The sequence below is a fragment of the Chiloscyllium plagiosum genome, unplaced genomic scaffold (assembly GCF_037043375.1).
Source record: "Chiloscyllium plagiosum isolate Xiang-an unplaced genomic scaffold, Cpla_swu_hap1 HiC_scaffold_12, whole genome shotgun sequence".
Taxonomy (NCBI): Eukaryota; Metazoa; Chordata; class Chondrichthyes; order Orectolobiformes; family Hemiscylliidae; genus Chiloscyllium; species Chiloscyllium plagiosum.
Window position 1 is genome coordinate 70,134,884 of NW_028270150.1, and position 18,683 is coordinate 70,153,566.

Sequence of the window (18,683 nt, forward strand, 5' to 3'; positions counted from 1 at the left end):
GAATGAGGAAGCAATTGTTTATTGATGTGTTGAACTGTCGCATTCTGTCGCAATTGTGTTTATCCAGACAGTGCTGTCAAGTTAAACAAAGTCACAGTGTACAATGATGAAACATCTGTGTTTGAAGTGTGTTAACAGACCTTGAAAATTAACGAGAATGGATTGCTTCAGATTAGACATGAACTAATTTGATAGAATATTACCACAGTTTAGTCAAGCTGAATTTGGAAGGTAGGGACCTGCTCAAAGGACTCCCAACTGGTAGAAATGGACTGAAGAAAGTTTAAATAAGACTGACTGAAGTGGTTTCTTAAACAAAGAAGTCATATAAAATTGGATTTCTTTTGGCCAGACTAAATAAGAGTCACAGTATAAATCACCAACAGTATAACACTTTGTCTGTGCCTGGAAATAAAGCATTAAACAAATTGTTAAAGAAATGTTCCTGTTACAATCACAGAGAGTAAGTGACCTGGCCAGTCACTACAGAATGAAAATCTATGTCAAGTTCGTCTTACAGCATCTGGCTATGAATACTGAAACCAAAAGGAGAGATATTAACTCACGCGATTGCTGAAGTCCAAAAAGTTATTGTCCTTTGAAGTTCAGGCTCAGGCAGATTCAGCTAGTATAAAGTAAGAGTTGCAGAATTCCTTTCCAAGTTCATAAACTTTAAAAGTAACTAAAGAAAGTGCTGGAAAAACTCAGCAGGTCTGACAGCACCTGTGGGGAGAGAAACAGGGGTCATGTTTCAAAATCAAAATGACTTCTTCAGAACATTAACTCCAATTTTCTCTCCTCAGACTCTCCCAGACCTGCTGAGCTTTTCTGGAACTTTTTTTCTTCTACATCTCCAGCAGACACAGTACTTGGTTTTATTTTAGAGCTTTAAAGTTCCTTTTCAAAGACACAATAACATGAATGACATCCAAAGTCTTGGCCTATCTTTCAGGCAATGACAGGAATATGCCATTGACACAGGCTTCCAGGGGTTTTACTTCATGCAAGCATGCTGGGGTCAGGATGTGATGTTATAAGGTTATAACTCTTTTACTGAGGTAACTTCCAGATTATTGCTCGCTATAGATTTTCCTTTATAGCTACTTTCTACCACGTTGACTAACGACCATTCCATTTCCCATATTGTTTTTGGTCCCACTCCTGACCAGCAGCAATCTAAAACAATCTGGGAAAGAGTGGCCTATTCATTGTGGGGTTTCTGGGTTCTCTGGGAGAGAGGCCGAGCAATTCCAATATGAAAGTAAACCCTGCTGGGTATGGAAGTCAGCCGGATGGAAGACCTGGTTTAGTCCACCAGCATTGTATCAATGTTTATTGGAAACAACAAAAACTCCTCCTGTGCTCACTCCTCAGACCCATTCCCTTGAGCACTAATCATGCCAATGCCTGCTTCCTCATACCTTCTCAGCCAATTTACACCCTTCCGCCCAACCCCATACCCCTCATTACATCCATGACAACCCATGACATTCTACCCATCCTCTGCGGTCCTAATGCCTTCTACACCTCCGAGATATTGAACGTTTGAATACAGCTGCAATCCAATAGCAAATACCCTCAGGCATATGCTAATGGACAGCATGAACTAGCAATCAACATTTTGTCAAACACTCCTGACATTTAAAAAAAATATTTAAAGGGCAAGATGTTCAAATACTTTGACACTTTGGACAGCTGCTTGACAGGTTCTCTTAACAGGAAGGAAGTACTTTTCTAAAACCAAGCTGTTCTGACATGTTATGACACACTTTCATTGCAGGTAGGACTTGAACCCAGACCTTCTGGTTCAAAGGTACCTCTTACACCAGAATAATCCTTCCTTTTGACAGGTGAGTTGACAGTTCCAATGAGTTTGACTATAATGAATTTAAGTTATTACGTTATGCCTACTTTTAACAATCCAGAAGGAATCAATCTCTCCCAAAGAACACCCGATATCCACTAAAGGGCATTAACCTCTTCATATGTATACTAGGACTAGATGCATTAAGATACCTTAACTCAAGATAGGTTTACAAAAGGCTACCCTGGCTATCCACAGATTGACAAAGTTTAGGCCTACTCTTAGTAAATTTCTCCTTACCATATCTAATCTGCACATTTAGTGTTTTACGCATCTTGGCTGCCAAAAAGGATTGGGGTCACTGATGATTTGAAGGCCAGCTTCCTCTGTACAATGTGTTTGCACAAAACATACTTACTGTGGGGCTTGCGTTTTTCTGGATAGTTATGCTATTTTTGTACCTGATGGAGAAAAAATCTGGGCCTTAACTTTCCATGCTTCTGTCTTCTCACAGACCTTCGCTTTTGTTTTTCCCTAATCCTCCCATTCTCTGCCTTTGTACTGACTTAAAATCTGTTGCATCTCTGACTTTATCCAGTTCTGACGATAAGTCAACAAACTAAAGCATTAACTGTTTCACTCCTGTGTTTCCAGCATTTCCATCCATTCCTTCAATCTTCATTCACAACTAGATATTAGCTGCTCTATTGTTCCAGGGAAATAGGCATGAACTATTATATTTCTGTTTATTCTATGCAGGAGTTTGTTGAATTACTCAGGGACCAATTGTCTTAAACTGCACTGAGATGAAGTTCATTAAATTGTCCACTCTGATTGTGCACAATCCAGCTAACACAGTAGGTTTAGTGAATTGCATTTTTCAAATTTTCAGAAGTGCCTGAGGCTGTGTACAAGAAAACAAATGAGTATGGCAGCCCCTGAAGAACTCACCAATCGGGAGATGCTACCAACTATCAAAGCACTTTTTCTGACAATCCACTCAGCAAAAAAAAGTCATTGCCAATTCAGAAATAGAGAGAAAAAGTTCAGCATATTGACATACTTTATTGTAAACTCCGAAGGTGCAAAGATGACAGGTTAATACATTTCAAACTGCATTTATGCATGTGGTTATTTTACACACAATTGGTCATGCTGTCAACAGTTTGAGCTTAGTGAATACTAGATGATAATGATATGCAGTAATTTCACAATATCTAAGAATCAATTAATGCACAGTAATCCACTGAATTTCATTGCGAATGTTAGATTACTGTGCTGTGTATTTAAATGTTTATTTTTCGAATGCTAGCAACTAACCGGTCTAAAAATTCCCTCCTTAAATTAGTACTGGTTTAATTTCTTGACTGAAATGCAAAAAGGAAAATGGGCTTATCATCTCAACTCTCATCCAAAGATGTTGCGTGAGATTCAACGTGCAGTCATCACGCTGTTGGGAGGTTTGTCTATTAGAAAGTCAGGATCCTTAGTCTGTGCTTATTGTCGGACAGAAAGAAGCTCAAGGTGCTCTACGTAAATTTACATATTGGACAAATGCCAGGGATCTAAAGTTGATGAGCAAAGAAGGAATGAGATTCAAAATACAATTAAGGCATTCTATCAGCACAGGGAGCGGCACTGGAGAACTGGAGGATATTCAATTTTGAAAAGGTGCAAAATAAACCAGGCAATTTTAAATAGTGGAACTGCTTTTGGGCAGAGATGCTGATTTGGGAATAAGATCCATTTGGGTGATGAGACAAGAGATTGATTGAGTGACAATTTACATTCTAATTCTCTTGAATGAGGTGCAATATTTGCTGTTGTTGTGTAGAGGTATTAACTCTCCAGATTGCTCAGCATTTCCTCAAATATAGCAGACACCTCTCTAGTGCTGTTGCTAACAGCCAGATTGATTTTGACGCATTGAATTCCTCCTACATTCCCAATTCACTCCACTTTCCTCTTTCCCAGCTTAAAAATGTGTTGCTGGATAAGCGCAGCAAGTCAGGCAGCATCAAAGGAACAGGAGAATTGACGTTTCGGGCATAAGCCCTTCTATTCTGAAGAAGGGCTTATGCCGGAAAAGGCGATTCTCCTGTTCTTATGATGCTGCCTGGCCTGCTGCGCTTTTCCAGCAACACATTTTTAAGCTCTGATCTCCGGCATCTGCAGTCCTCACTTTCTCCTTTCCTCTTTCCCAGCCTATTTCTTCTCTCCTGATGTTGCATCGTCAGATGCTGTGCAGAGAAGCAACTGCCTGGATCACATCACCTTTTGGCATACATTTCAGACTTATTAGAAATGGGACCAACTGGTTGTGTTGATGGCAGTGGGGAAGTGGAGAGTGATGGGAATTAAGTTGGCAGTGTAAGCGAAAGACTGACAGAGAAGGAAAGGGTACCTGATAGGGTCAAGAGACATGCGGAAGTGTGCAAGGTATTATAACTTGGGCAATCGAAGCTCAGGCAATGGCAGGAGGAAGGGTGGAGAGACAGAAGAATGGGAGGGTGTAATGCAGTGAATGCATAGCCTCAAGAACACTACACAATAAAAGGCTGTAGATCCTACGGCTGCAAAATCAAAGACTGTCTCCACTGGCATGCAAATTGGGAACTTTGGATTCTCTTTGGAAGAAACCACATGAAAGGTTTTTGAACTGGGACCAATTCATTTATTGGTTGCTTCACTTTATACATATCAGATCACTTAAAATGGGGGCGAAACATCTGAAAAGGAGAAACTGCAAGTGTTAGACAACTGGGGGAAAAGAATAGGATACTGGTTGACACAAATCACAGCAGCACTCTGTGAAAATAGGATGGCTACATACAGTGTATTTTGTCCTTTTTTTATTGACGAGAAGTTCTAAGACAATGGTGTGAGCAGTTTATTGAATTCGATAAAGTAAACAGCCTGTGTGGCCTTGGATTTTTTTAAAAGTTGGAAAAATAGGAGTAGCCTGAATGTGTGGGGTCAAGCTCTCCCAGAGCCGGGGAAGGGGGGGGGGGGGGGGGGGGTCACGTTTTAGTAGCAGTTGCTGGGGTCTTGAAGCTGCGGCACATCTCTTCCTGTGACTCTCCCTCTCATACACAGACACACACACACACACACACACACACAGACAAACACACACACACACAGAGTTTTCTCTCGAGGTTTTTCCACTTGGGCTGCAGGAATTGCATAGGAGGCAATCTATTTTACTGAATTTGTCTTTGCCAAGGGTGTGTTTATTGGATGTCACTAGCTTGGAACAGTTAATTAGTGTAGTTAATACATCGATTACTTTATTAACCATTGCAATAGATTTATAGTTAAGCCAATTCTTTTTATTTTGTCTGTGTTTTTACTGTAGTATAAAAATAATTACAATAATACTTAGAATTGGAATCCCATCTCCAGGAACCGCGTGAACTCTCTGCTCCCATGGACCCATCTCCAGTAATCGCATGGACTCTCTGTTCCCATGGACCCATCTCCGAGAATCTCGTGAACTCTCCGCTCCCATTGACCCATCTCCGGGACTCGCATGAACTCTCCGCTCCCATGGACCCATCTCCGAGACTCTCGTGAACCCTCTGCTCCCATGGACCCATCTCCGGGACTCACAGGAACTCTCCGCTCCCATGGACCCATCTCCGGGACTCGCATGAACTCTCTGCTCCCATGGACCCATCTCCGAGACTCTCGTGAACCCTCTGCTCCCAATGACCCATCTCCTGGACCCGCATGAACTCTCCGCTCCCATGGACCCATTTTCTGGACTCGCATGGACTCTCTGTTCCCATGGACCCAGTCTCCGGAACTCGCGGGATCTCTCTGCTCCCATGGACCCATCTCTGGGACTCGCATGAACTCTCCGCTCCCATGGACCCATCTCCAGGACTCGCGTGAACTCTCCGCTCCCATGGACCCATCTCCAGGACTCGCGGGAACTCTCTGCTCCCATTGACCCATCTCTGGGACTCGCATGAACTCCCTGCTCCCATGGACCCATCTCCGAGACTCGCATGAACTCCCCGCTCCCATTGACCCATCTCCGGGACTCGCGTGAACTCTCTGCTCCCATTGACCCATCTCCGGGACTCGCATGAACTCTCCGCTCCCATGGAACCATCTCCAGGACTCGCATGAACTCTCTGCTCCCATTGACCCATCTCCGGGACTCGCATGAACTCTCCACTCCCATGGAACCATCTCCGGGACTCGCATGAACTCTCTGCTCCCATGGACCCATCTCTGGGACTCGCATGAACTCTCCACTCCCATGGAACCATATCCGGGACTCGCATGAACTCTCTGTTCCCATTGACCCATCTCTGGGACTCGCATGAACTCTCCGCTCCCATGGACCCATCTCTGGGACTCGCATGAACTCTCCGTTCCCATTGACCCATCTCCGGGACTCGCGGAAACTCTCTGCTCCCATGGACCCATCTCCAGGACTCGCAGAAACTCTCCGCTCCCATGGACCCATCTTCTGGACTCGCATGAACTCTCCGCTCCCATGGACCCATCTCCGGGACTCGCATGAACTCTCCGCTCCCATGGACCCATCTCCGGGACTCGCATGAACTCTCCGCTCCCATGGACCCATCTTCTGGACTCGCATGAACTCTCCGCTCCTATGGACCCATCTTCTGGACTCGCATGAACTCTCCGCTCCAATGGACCCATCTCCGAGACTCGCATGAACTCTCCGCTCCCATTGACCCATCTCCGGGACTCGCGTGAACTCTCCGCTCCCATTGACCCATCTCCTGGACTCGCGGGAACTCTCCGCTCCCATGGACCCATCTCCGAGACTCGCATGAACTCTCCGCTCCCATTGACCCATCTCCGGGACTCGCATGAACTCTCCGCTCCCATGGACCCATCTCCAGGACTCGTGTGAACTCTCCGCTCTCATTGACCCATCTCCTGGACTCGCGTGAACTCTCCGCTCCCATGGACTCATCTTTAGGACTTGCTGAACTCTCCGCTCCCATGGACCCATTTCCAGGATTCGCATGAAATCTCCACTCCCATGGACCCATCTCCGAGACTCTCATGAACTCTCCGCTCCCATGGACCCATCTCCAGGATTCGCATGAAATCTCCACTCCCATGGACCCATCTCCGAGACTCTCATGAACTCTCCACTCCCATGGACCCATCTCCTGGATTCGCATGAACTCTCTGCTCCCATGGACCCATCTCAAGGACTCATGTGAACTCTTCGCTCCCATGGACCCATCTCCTGGATTCGCATGAACACTCCACTCCCATTGACCCATCTTCAGGACTCGCATGAACTCTCCGCTCCCATGGACCCATCTCCAGGATTCGTGTGAACTCTCCGCTCCCAATGACCCATCTCCTGGACTCGCGTGAACCCTCCGCTCCCATTGACCCATCTCCGGGACTCGTGTGAACTCTCCGCTCCCATGGACTCATCTTTTGGACTTGTTGAACTCTCTGCTCCCATGGACTCATCTCCGGGACTCGCGTGGATTCTCCGCTCCCAATGACCCATCTCCAGGATGTGCATGGACTCTCCATTCCTATGGACCCATCTCCGGGACTCATTAAACTCTCCATTCCCATGCTGGCCTGACCTGAGACTCGCCTCTGAAGAAGGGCTTATGCCCGAAACGTCGATTCTCCTGCTCCTTGGATGCTGCCTGAACTGCTGCACTTTTCCAGCAACACATTTTTCAGCTCACCTCTGTGACCTGCCTGGTCTCTCCACTACACAGACCACCTCTGGCCTCTCCTGGGGTCACCGTTCCCACAGACTTGCCATTGCACCTCTCCTGGGCTCTCTGTTCCCACAGACTCACCATCGGGCCTCTTCTGGGCTCTTTGTTCCCACAGACCCGCCATTGGGCCTCTCCTGGGCTCACTGTTCCCACAGACCCGCCATTGTGCCTCTTCTGGGCTCACCGTTCCCACAAACCTGCCATTGCACCTCTCCTGGGTTCTTTGTTCCCACAAACCTGCCATTGCATCTCTCCTGGGTTCTTTGTTCCCACAGATCTGCCATTGCGCCTCTCCTGGGCTCACCGTTCCCACAGACCCGCCATTGCACCTCTCCTGGGCTCTTTGTTCCCACAGACCCGCCATTGGGCCTCTCCTGGGCTCACCATTCCCACAGACCCGCCATTGCACCTCTCCTGGGCTCACTGTTCCCACAGACCCGGCATTGGGCCTCTCCTGGGCTCACCTTTCCCAGACCTGCCACTGGGCCTCTCCTGGGCTCTTTGTTCCCACAGACCCGACACAGGGCCTCTCCTGGCCTCACCATTCCCACAGACCCGCCTTTGGGTCTCACCTGGACCCTTGTTTCCCACTGACATGCCTTCAGGCCTCACCTGGGCTCACTGCTGCATGTCTGGAGACCATCTCCAGGCCTCACCATGACCTCCAGTCTCCTCCATTCCTCTCCAGTAAGTTCAAGTTGGGACTTTGAAAAAAAAAGAGGGAAAGGAAAGGAAAAAGAACGGGCGGAGCTGTGGAGCTTAACATTGAGTAGTTTGATCAATCGAATTGCATCCAGACTGCAATGCTTGGCACTCTTGCCTTTACACTAAGAAAAAGCGAGGGTTAAGGCTATCTTCTTAATAGATTTGGGGGGAGGCGGGGTTGGTCTGGTCCATCACAACAGAAACTCGTATACCGCATTACTCAATTGTGAGATAGACAGAATTGCTTTTTGATCTGAATGACAGCATCCGGTTCATAATGCATATGACTTATATTGCTACTTCACATTACCGTGATTAAACAGTGAGCTTCAGGTGTTGCTTAAATATTTGCGACACATTATCCTTCCATGGTTTTCTGTGGTAGACTGGGTAATTTTTCAGGAGGAGAAAGTGAGGTCTGCAGATGCTGGAGATCAGAGCTGAAAATGTGTTGCTGGAAAAGCGCAGCAGGTCAGGCAGCATCCAGGGAACAGGAGAATCGACGTTTCGGGCATAAGCCCTTCTTCAGGATCCTAAGTGGAGACCTTCGGCCTGGTTATGTGTTAACACAATATACAGCAAGAAATGATCTGATCAGGGTAGCCATTATCTTGTAGAATGGTTTTGATGTGCCCTATTTCAGCCTTAAACTTGCAAAATGAGAAAATATTGAGGAGATTGCCAGTAAAGCCAAACCTAGAGCACATGGAACCAAAAAAAATTCAAATGCATATACTGCACTGTGAAGGTAGGCTTGCAGTAGTCTAAAATGGACAACCCTCTGAACTAACAGATCAATTAAAGGAAACTTATTTAAATGTTCCATTTCAATGGAGAACAAGTGTAAGATAGAATGCTTCAAGGAAATTCGTTATTTAATCTATTCCCTAGCACCCTCATACATTCATCCCATTTAGATTTAGCATTGGTATTTTTACGACCTAGTTGTGGATGTATCCAAACAACTATTCTCCTAAACTAACCAGAAACTTATACCTTAGCTGAGCCGTACACTAGGATAGCTTAGGTCCCTACGAACACAACTGTCTTACCAACTTTCAACAATGTCCACAATTTTCCTTCCTGATTGTTTTCCTGCTGTTTGGGGATCTATAAATATTCCTTTAATATCTTAACAGGTCACTCCTTCTGTCTTAAATCAAACAGATCAGAATCTGCCTCAAATTCACCTTGAAGAAAACTCCCCTTTACACGACTAATATCCTTTGTAAAAAAGATCATTGTTTCTCCCTTGTGTTTTTCTCTCACTTACCTTGAAAATGTTATAGCCAAGAATAATCTCACTGCAGCTATCCCCAGATTTTAATCAAGATTACAGAATGATTTTCTTCCATTCTAATTAGTATATCTATAATCTTGATTTCATTTCTTAAACTTTGAAGATTGCAATTGTGATTGATTCACACATACAACGGCTTTGCTTGCTTTAATATCTTTTCTTATAATTGCCCTCATGATTCTTGGCATAATCTCTTTCCCAACAGCATGTTTTTCCACTCACCCTTCATACCTCATTGTTTAGACTGATTTTCCTCCTTCCTATACTTATTTTCATGCAAACAATACAACAATATTTTAATTCTGCTCCATAAATCTAATAAACCTCTCAACAACAACATCTGTAAAGTTTTTCAAGAATTTTTCCCACTATTGAGTGGTGGAAGAACTTCCAGCTACCAATATGTCTGATCTGTTCATTCCTAACTCATCCAGTCATTGGTAACAATGCTGAGATTATTACCCTTGAATGCCTGCACCTTTATTTATGTTGATTGATTAAGAAATGGTTGAATGATACACTGATGTCACACACTTCTCCTCTGTTTGTTAGGCAAGAATGAACAAGGTAAAACAGTTCCTCTTATGTGTAAAGTAATGATAATTTTCAAAATTAGTGACGGCAGATGTAAAAACGTGCAAGAATCATTATTGTTAAAATGTTTAAGTTCTAATTCTTATAAACAAATAAGCCTTGTCCCAAATATAAGTCCATCATTAAACAGCAACATTGCAAAATAACCCTCAAATTTCCTCAGCCTGTGAACTTCAATTGTTACATCCTCAGCAATATCTTTACTGCTCATCTGAACAGAGTTTAATGACTCTCATTTTATACCATTAGTTCCTATAAACTCTCCTACCTTTCATCACTTATCCTGTTGACATTGCTCAATGATTTTTCATCCATGCTCTCTCCATCACAGGTGCTTTCCAAATTCCAGTTTTGTTAAATATTCAAGTTTTAGGCTCTTTTAACTGTGATTTCTTAACCCAAACAGTTGAGTAGTCCAACTGAAATCTTAGATTAGAGTGGTGCTAGAAATGTACAGCTAGTCAGGCAGCATCTGAGGAGCAGGAAAATTGATGTTTCAGGCAGGAGGCCTTTATCAGGCTCTAATCTCCAGCATCTGCAGTCCTCACTTTCGCCCAGCTGAAAGCTTAGTCTCACCTGTCTTTTTAATTACATCACACTGTATACCCTAATACAGTAAAGTAAATTGTATGTCCAAAGCAGTGAGCATTACTCTCTCAACTGTCTTTAGTGATGTGATATCTGGGATTTGGGAATTTTTAATAAATGACCATTGTTTCTAACCCTGATGTGCTCTGGCCTCACAGTTTGACATGCTAACTGTCTTGCGCATTCAATGTCCATGTATCCTTGGTGAAACATGGTCACAATAGCTTGGCATACTGCTTTAAAAATTACTTTGTTTGCCTTGGAAAATGACTTGCTGTGATAGCCCAGGTTCATCTCTGTCCTGCCAAAATTACGGAATGTTCTCAGTAATGTCCTTGGTATGATTAGGCCACCCTTAGCTAACAGTCTTTTGCAACTTTTCTTGTTTCTCATCTTTGTCATTTGCTGGTTGTCACTGTTCATCCAAAGTGCAACAGACCTATCTTGAAAACATCTTCAATCTTGTCATCTAGAGCATCAATGTGGAGATCAATAGGAACATGTTTTGGCCTCTCAATGCATCAGTTGTAATCAAACTGGTTTTCTGCTTCCATCTGATGTCAAGTCATAGCCTTACACATTGACAAGTTGGTCTATAAACATGGAGGTGCACTCATTTTTACAGCAGATCATTTCTAGTTGCGCATGATCTGTTTCGATGGAGAATTCCTAAGTAGATGTGATACCACATTATGCCAAGCACTGCAGCTCATATCTCACACATAATATTGGACTAACTGACTTGTGCAGATGACATGGCTATTGAATCAACAGCAATGGGTTTGACGTATTGCAAATGTCTGGTGTCTAGTTCTTTTTGCTATGCATCTTCTTCCAAAATGGGGTTGTGGATTTGCTGGAGTTGGAGCATTTCCACAGGCACAATCTTGCTGCCAGAACTTGCTTGAGACAATTAAATGCATTAGTGATCATCTTGCTGGACAGAGGGGATGTCCTTCTTGAGCAAATCTCTTTTACTGTAAAATTGAAAATATGTGGTGGGATGAAGTTAAAAAATTCCAGATAATGTCGGAGATCCTTCTTATCCTGTGCAGCAAGCACTCATTCAACATCTTCATTCTTGCATTGATTGGGAAGAGTAAGCAAATCGGAAAATAAGGTCAATAAGACCTTGTCAATCCATGTCGCTGCACTGCCATCAGTAGGTTAAGGTTGCAGGCATGCTCTGCCTTTGTCTGACCCAGTGATCTGAAAGCTAGTGCTTCCAAATAAACCTGTTGGACTATAACCTGGTTATAGTTAAAAGTTGTGTGACTTTTAACTTTGTCCACCCCAGTCACACACCGACACCTCCACATCATTGCTCCAATATAGTAAGCTGTGCAAACAAATACAGGTATATGTTCAACAATCCTGTCAGTGTACTGCTGGAATAAGTCTTGGTATACTAATAACCCAAATAGCAACAGTCAAAAATAGTCCCAACCAAAATGTCGTGAACTCTAAGAATTTGTCTTCTACAGATGAACCCATAGTCATGTTTCACATTGGGTTTCACAAAGAACTTGGTTTCAGGATTAAATTCTTCCAGTATCATTATTTTATATGGCCGCATTTATAAGTGAGAAGGTAAAGTACCTTTGATCTAGGGACAGTCTTATGGTGCTAAGTTTCTTTAAGATATATTTGCGATAGTCAACCTATTAAATGTTATAATTTAGCTCCATCACATTGATCAAAGTGTGCCCTAAATGTGCACACTGCACTTTCTATGAGAACTGATGAATGAAATTGCATCATTCTTGAGATGCAATGTCACATGACCATTAAAATCACTAATTATGTCAAATTGGCCTATATAGCTGTTGAGATCATTAGTTGATTCCAGTGTGTCACACTTGGTCAGTTCTCCCGCAGAGGGTGTGGCTTGAACCTCATGAATGGTTACTTTACTGAGATTGAGCATACTGTTAGTTTTGTCACTGCTGGACCATTGGTATCTACCAGATTGATGATTTCAGGAATCCAAGCTGCATATTCACAGTGCATTGTGAATGTGCCACAGCACTGTATTTTCAATCCATGAAATGATGTGAGATGGCCTCTCATAGGTTGCACTTTGGAGCACCAGTGATGGGGTACACGTCTTTTAGGATGTATATCTTGGTAGTATCTTGGCATTAGCTCCTGTATTGATTGTGGCATTCCGGTCGGGTTGACCTGCCATTTGGGGACTTATGATGTGGATGGTCAACAAAGCTTCTGATCAGCATGCAGTGTGAGGTCGAAGTTATGAAAAGCTTGGTCACCTTCTGATTTTTGTGTTTCATTTTATTGACTCACATCAGAATATTTCTGTTTGTGCACATTATTAAGTCTTAAAACCAGTGGGATCTGTTGCACCATCTTGTACATTTTTCTGGCATATGGTTTGGCTGTTGAAACCAAATTTCCTGCACATGTGCCCAATGTCCTTTGGTACCTTATGCTCTGTAGGTGTGAAGATATACTGAATAACTTTTGCCTAACTGCTAACAACTGCATGTATGACAGATCTTACTGGTTTGGTGCACTTTGCTGACCATAGCAATAGCGTTGTCTGCACCGAAAGCAAGTAACTGATTTCATCTTGCCACTACACCTTCAGGTTGTCGTCCATTTTTCAGCAAGGCACCAGTCCTGCCCAAAAGATATTTTCTGAAGGCTTTAGTTTTTGCCAAGGTGATTACTAATTAAAGTAGCCTCTTCAGAAGCTCTTTGGGGAAATCCCATATACCCTCTGCATCCCCATTTTACTACAACATGATTAAATATACACTTGGGGTTTTTAGCTGGATGACATTCTGAACGCTATTCTATGCCTTAAGATTGTCTTCAAGTTCTTTTGTTTCTTTCTGGAACATTCATTTGCATCATCCTTAGAAAGGCCAGATTTCATTCTTCTATGTAGCTTCTCTTTGCAGGTAAGATTTTGGGATAATCTGTAAACTGAAGCTGCAAATATTGCTGAAATATCTGGAATTCAATGAAGATGTCAATCACATCTAACCCATACTTAAATGTTTGATTTCTATTTCTTGTTGAAGGTGTTTTCTTTAATTGAAATAAAGTAAATGATTTGATGGTTCCTTTCTCTGACTTAGGTCACTGTTCTACCCTGTTATCTTTCCTTCTTTTGCTTTTATGTTATGTCATTTTCAGTATTGTAGTCCCTTTGAGTGTTGATGCCTTTGGGCATTTTGGAAAAAAAATCAGGGCAGGACTTATACACTTAATGGTAAGGTCCTGGGGAGTGTTGCTGAACAAAGAGACCTTGGACTGCAGGTTCTTAGATAGGGTACTGAAGAAGGTATTTGGTACACTTTCCTTTATTGATCAGAGTATTGCTGATGGGAGTTGGGAGGTCATGTTGTGGCTGTACAGGACATTGGTAAGGCCACTTTTGGAATATTGCAATTCTGGTCTTCCTATCAGAAGGATGTTTGAAACTTAAAAGGGTTCAGAAAAGATTTACAAGGGTGCTGCCAGGGTTGGAGGATTTGAGCTAAAATAGAGGCTGAATAGGCTGAGGCTGTTTCCCCTGGAGTTTTGGTGGCTGAGGGATGACCTTATACAGGTTTATAAAATCATGAAGGGCATGGAGAGGTGAATAGACAAGGTCTTTTCCCTGGAATGGGGGGAGTCCAGATTAGAGGACATACTTTTAGGGTGAGAAGGGAAAGACATAAAAGGGACCTAAGGGGAAGCCTTTTTCACACACAGGGGGGTACATGTATGGAATGAGCTGCCAGAGGAAGTGGAGGAGGCTGGTACAATTACAGCACTTAAAAACCATCTGGATGGGTACATGAATAGGAAGGGTGTAGAGGAATATGAGCCAAGTGCTGCCAAATGCGACTAGATTAGATTAGGAGATACGGTCAGCATGAATGCTTTGGACTGAAGTGTCTGTTACCATGCTGTACATGTCTATGACTCTATGACTGTCTTCAATAATAAAGGCATGCAGAAGCAGTTCTCAGCCAGACAGAGTTCACATTAAATATGGAGTGAAGATGTCACAGGCTTTGGCATGGAAGTGAGGACACAAAGTAGCAGAACCAACTGAACCCTGCTCAAAGGTAAAGTCAATTTTGCAATGGGAATGAGGTGGGGGGAGTGGTAGTGGACTTACAGGGACGCTGTTTAAACTGAACGTGTCTTTGGTTACTGATTTTTGTTTTACGCCTAAAAATGGCTTTTTTTGATTGTCATATATCACTTTTAAAGGGGGAAGGAGGCCAAAATTTCACCTTTTAAAAAAAAAGTTATAAAGTTTACACATTTTAATCTTCAGATCTGTTTCTCCCAAAGCTTTGTCGCTGTTACTTTTCTATATGTGTTGAAGTCCATGGCTGTCTCCTATCTCCCCTTCAGTGGCATTTCCACAGGTCTGCAAACAAGATCTTAAGAGCTTTTTTACAAGCAGCTATTGCAACGTAGTACCACAAAGCCACCATAATGCAACATCTGAACGTCTGCTATTTATAAACAGCCACCGTAGTTCATTCTGACTTATTTTGCCCTCATAATCTGTCGCAGTGATGGGATTTTTTCCAACTTCACATTTGTACCTAATGAGAATTATGTCATCTTCCTTGACAAGAACTAGACGTAATACTAAAAGCTTCAATGGACTTTTACTATGGCTCCCAGTTACAGACATTATAATCACAGGCTGTGCTGTTCCTGGGTAGTACTGTACTTGTACGAGCTGTTCTATGCTTCTCTCAGCATGCCATGCTACATGTGGCCCTAGCATGATGAAGCCTTGTAATCACTATAAAACCAGGTCATATGCTGGGGGAATGATATTATGAACATGTTAAAGGTATATTGCAGATGAGCTGAGAGACACATTTTCTCAGCATCTGAAATAAAGGTTGTTAAATTAGATAGGTATCCTCTTGAAATACAGAATGCAGCTGGAAAAATAATTGCATAAGTAATCACTTTAGGAAGTTTAGGTAAAAAACTCTGACAGAATGAAAAAAATATTTATTGCTACATTGCTCGAGTAGATTTATTTGCTGCAAAGACTGACTTTCCATAATGTAGATAATTTACGTAGAATCCCTACAGAATGGAAGCAGGCCATTCAGCCTATTGAGCACTCACCAATACTCCTAACAGCATCCCACCCATACCCTATCCCTGTAACCTTGTATTTCCCATGGCCAATCCAACTAACCTACACATCATTTCATCTAGAGAAGAATAAAAAGCTTTAAAGTCAAAATACTTATACAGGGGATGTTCTGGGGTAAGGGTGGTGGGCGAAGATCTTGAAACACTACATTTGAATAGATAATAAACTGGAAGACCATATCAGTTGTGAAAACAATCCTCAATAATCTCTGTGTATCTAAACAAAACATTTGAACTAATTTGCAAGCCTCCACTACCTCTGATATTAAGCTGCCAATTTTATCTGTGGTATGGGCTGTAGAAATTCAGCAGCTGGTCAGAAGAATGAAGTGTCTCTACGGGCAGGTTAAAATTATTATTTATGTTCTCATTCCTGGTTTATGCATACACTGTCCAGTGTATTCGAAATTCTCAAACCTCCTTCGTAACAGCACTGCAGAAATAATCTTCACCATATTCATTGCAACTGTTCACAGTGAAGATGACCTCCACTTACTGAAGGACAGCTGAGAATGACGAGATACGTTGGCTTACAAGTAACAAGACTTTTTAAAAAATAGTCAAGACATCCACATGCCTGCTGTCCTTGTCCTATTTAAATAGGTAAAGCATAAACTGTCCTCTTAGTGTAGCTTCGTTTTAAAAAGAAAATTCTCACATCTGTGTAGAGTATACTGGAGATAGGCTTGATCTCCTTATTTAAGAAAGGATATGCCAGTTCAGACAGAATGGGCCAAATGGCCTGTGATTGTGTGACATCAATCTGTAAGAAGCAGTTCAGAGAAGGTTCACCTAACTGATATCAGAGCTGATGGGGTTAGATAAAGCTGGACAGTTGGACAGTCTGACTGTGTGCTCGTTGTTGTTTGAAGAACAGGGAATGATCTTATTGAGATGTAGGAGTTTTGAGAGGACTTGGCCTGATGGATGGTTCTCTATGTGAGAAAATCTAGAACAGACATCACAGTTTAAAAATAAATTTCTTCCATTTAGGAAGGAAATAAGGCTTTTATTTTCCTTACAGAAGGATGCAAATCATTGGAACTCTGGCTGAGAGCGCAGTTGATTGACAAAGGAGTTAAAGGTTGCTGGGGATAGACAGCCATGTGGCATTAAGGCCACAATTACATCTACGATCATCTTCTCGAATGGCAGAACAGGGTCAAGAGATCAAACATCCTGCACCTGCTCCTAATTCATATGCCTTTGACCCAACATATACACATATTCATTCATTCAACCGCGTGCACTCTGCTCCAGAGCAGGTCCTTTGACTCACTGTTCACTAATCCTGAGCCATTATGGCAGCTTTTATCAGTAATGATTTCAAATTGCCGTCACTTTCCAGTGCAGAATGAGGAAGAATGTACCACACATAACACAGTTGGGACAAAAATCGAACCTGTGCTATCGATGCTGTTCAGAACCACACGCCAACCAGCCACATGCAATCATTTCAAAATAGCTAAAGAACTGCAAAGTATCATTTGATAAATGTAACATGTCAGACATGGCTTCAGTGAGCAAGTCATGGCAGCAAACTCTACACCAGAGACTTAAACACAAAATCCAAGTTGATAACCGAGTGCTACACGATCACAGTTGCCACCTTTTGGGTGAGATGTGATGGATAAAACAGATTGCGTGATGTTAGTTAAAAGAAGAGCACAGCAATTCTCGACAGTGTCTCAGCCAATATTTACCCTTCAACCATAATCACAGTTGGATTATTTGGTCATTATCATCATGTTGTTTGTGCTGTCTTGTTTGCACAAATTGACTGCCATGTATCCTTTCATTACAACAGTGATCACCCTTCATATGTACTTCATTGACTATAGGTGTGTTGCATTGTCCTGAATTTCTAAAAGGAGCTGTACAGATGATTGTCTTTTTTATATGATGCTTTACATTTATTATAAAATGAGATATGGCAAGGTCAACCCAAACTTTTGTTACAACCCTCGCTGATTTTTCATTATTGTATTCTTTTTATCATTTTTGAGATGAGACATGAAAGGTGACCTTTGGACTATGAGCAGCAGATTGTGTTGAAAAAAACAAACAAACTGTTGTTTGCTTATGGGGCCAGGCCTGAAAGATAATTGCAAGTTAATTCTTGTTAAAAAGTGCTCCCTAGACACTTCAACTCTGGAGTGGCAATATGCTGAACCAGTTAGCAGATGTTCGGTTATTAATGAGGTCAGTATCTGGGAACTGGTTAGCAACAAGCCTGGGAGAGGCCGGATGCTCAAGCAGATGGCAGATGCTGAATGGTAACTGGGACCTTGTGAGGAGACAGCCAGTCCGATAGGGAGAGTTCAGAGTTTGAACTGCCTTTTTGGATTATGTTTGGATCAGGAAGAGTTTGGTTGTTGATGCTACAGCTTGAAGATTTGAAAATTCCCTGCCTAACCTCCCATTACTAACTATTGGAAGTTTAGAGACTCAAAATGAAGTTATAAGAATCACTGAGTCTTCAGAGTGAACGGGAAAAAGTTGATTGAAATCTTCAGAAAGTTAACTAAGAAACAATCATACATGACTGTGGAACAATACATGGTAAAAAATGCTTATGTAGTCTGGCAGTTTTGTTATTTTCTTTATTCCTTAACTGTGTTTGTTTGTCTGTCTGTCTTTTGTGTAAATAGAACTGAAAATAAAGATGATTGGGTTCAAATCACAGACATCAATTAGATTACTTTGTTGTTTAATTTTGCTCTGCTGAAGTTACTGTATTGTTAAATTGTTAAGTCTTTTGTTTAAGTTATGAATCAAAAGGGTCTGAAATCAATTATTC

General features: G+C 42.4%; 1 protein-coding gene and 1 long non-coding RNA gene across 13 annotated transcripts in view; one reads left to right on the plus strand and one right to left on the minus strand.

Annotated features, from left to right (window-relative positions):
- Nucleotides 1-18,683, minus strand: part of dmd (dystrophin) — a 2,003,576-nt gene that overhangs the window by 648,460 nt on the left and 1,336,433 nt on the right. The window lies entirely within an intron of this gene.
- Nucleotides 18,272-18,683, plus strand: part of LOC122555073 (uncharacterized) — a 29,565-nt gene continuing 29,153 nt past the window's right edge. For both annotated transcript variants that reach the window (XR_015758905.1, XR_006313151.2), the window contains exon 1: nt 18,272-18,445. This is a non-coding gene — a long non-coding RNA (uncharacterized LOC122555073). The remainder of the gene's footprint in view (nt 18,446-18,683) is intronic.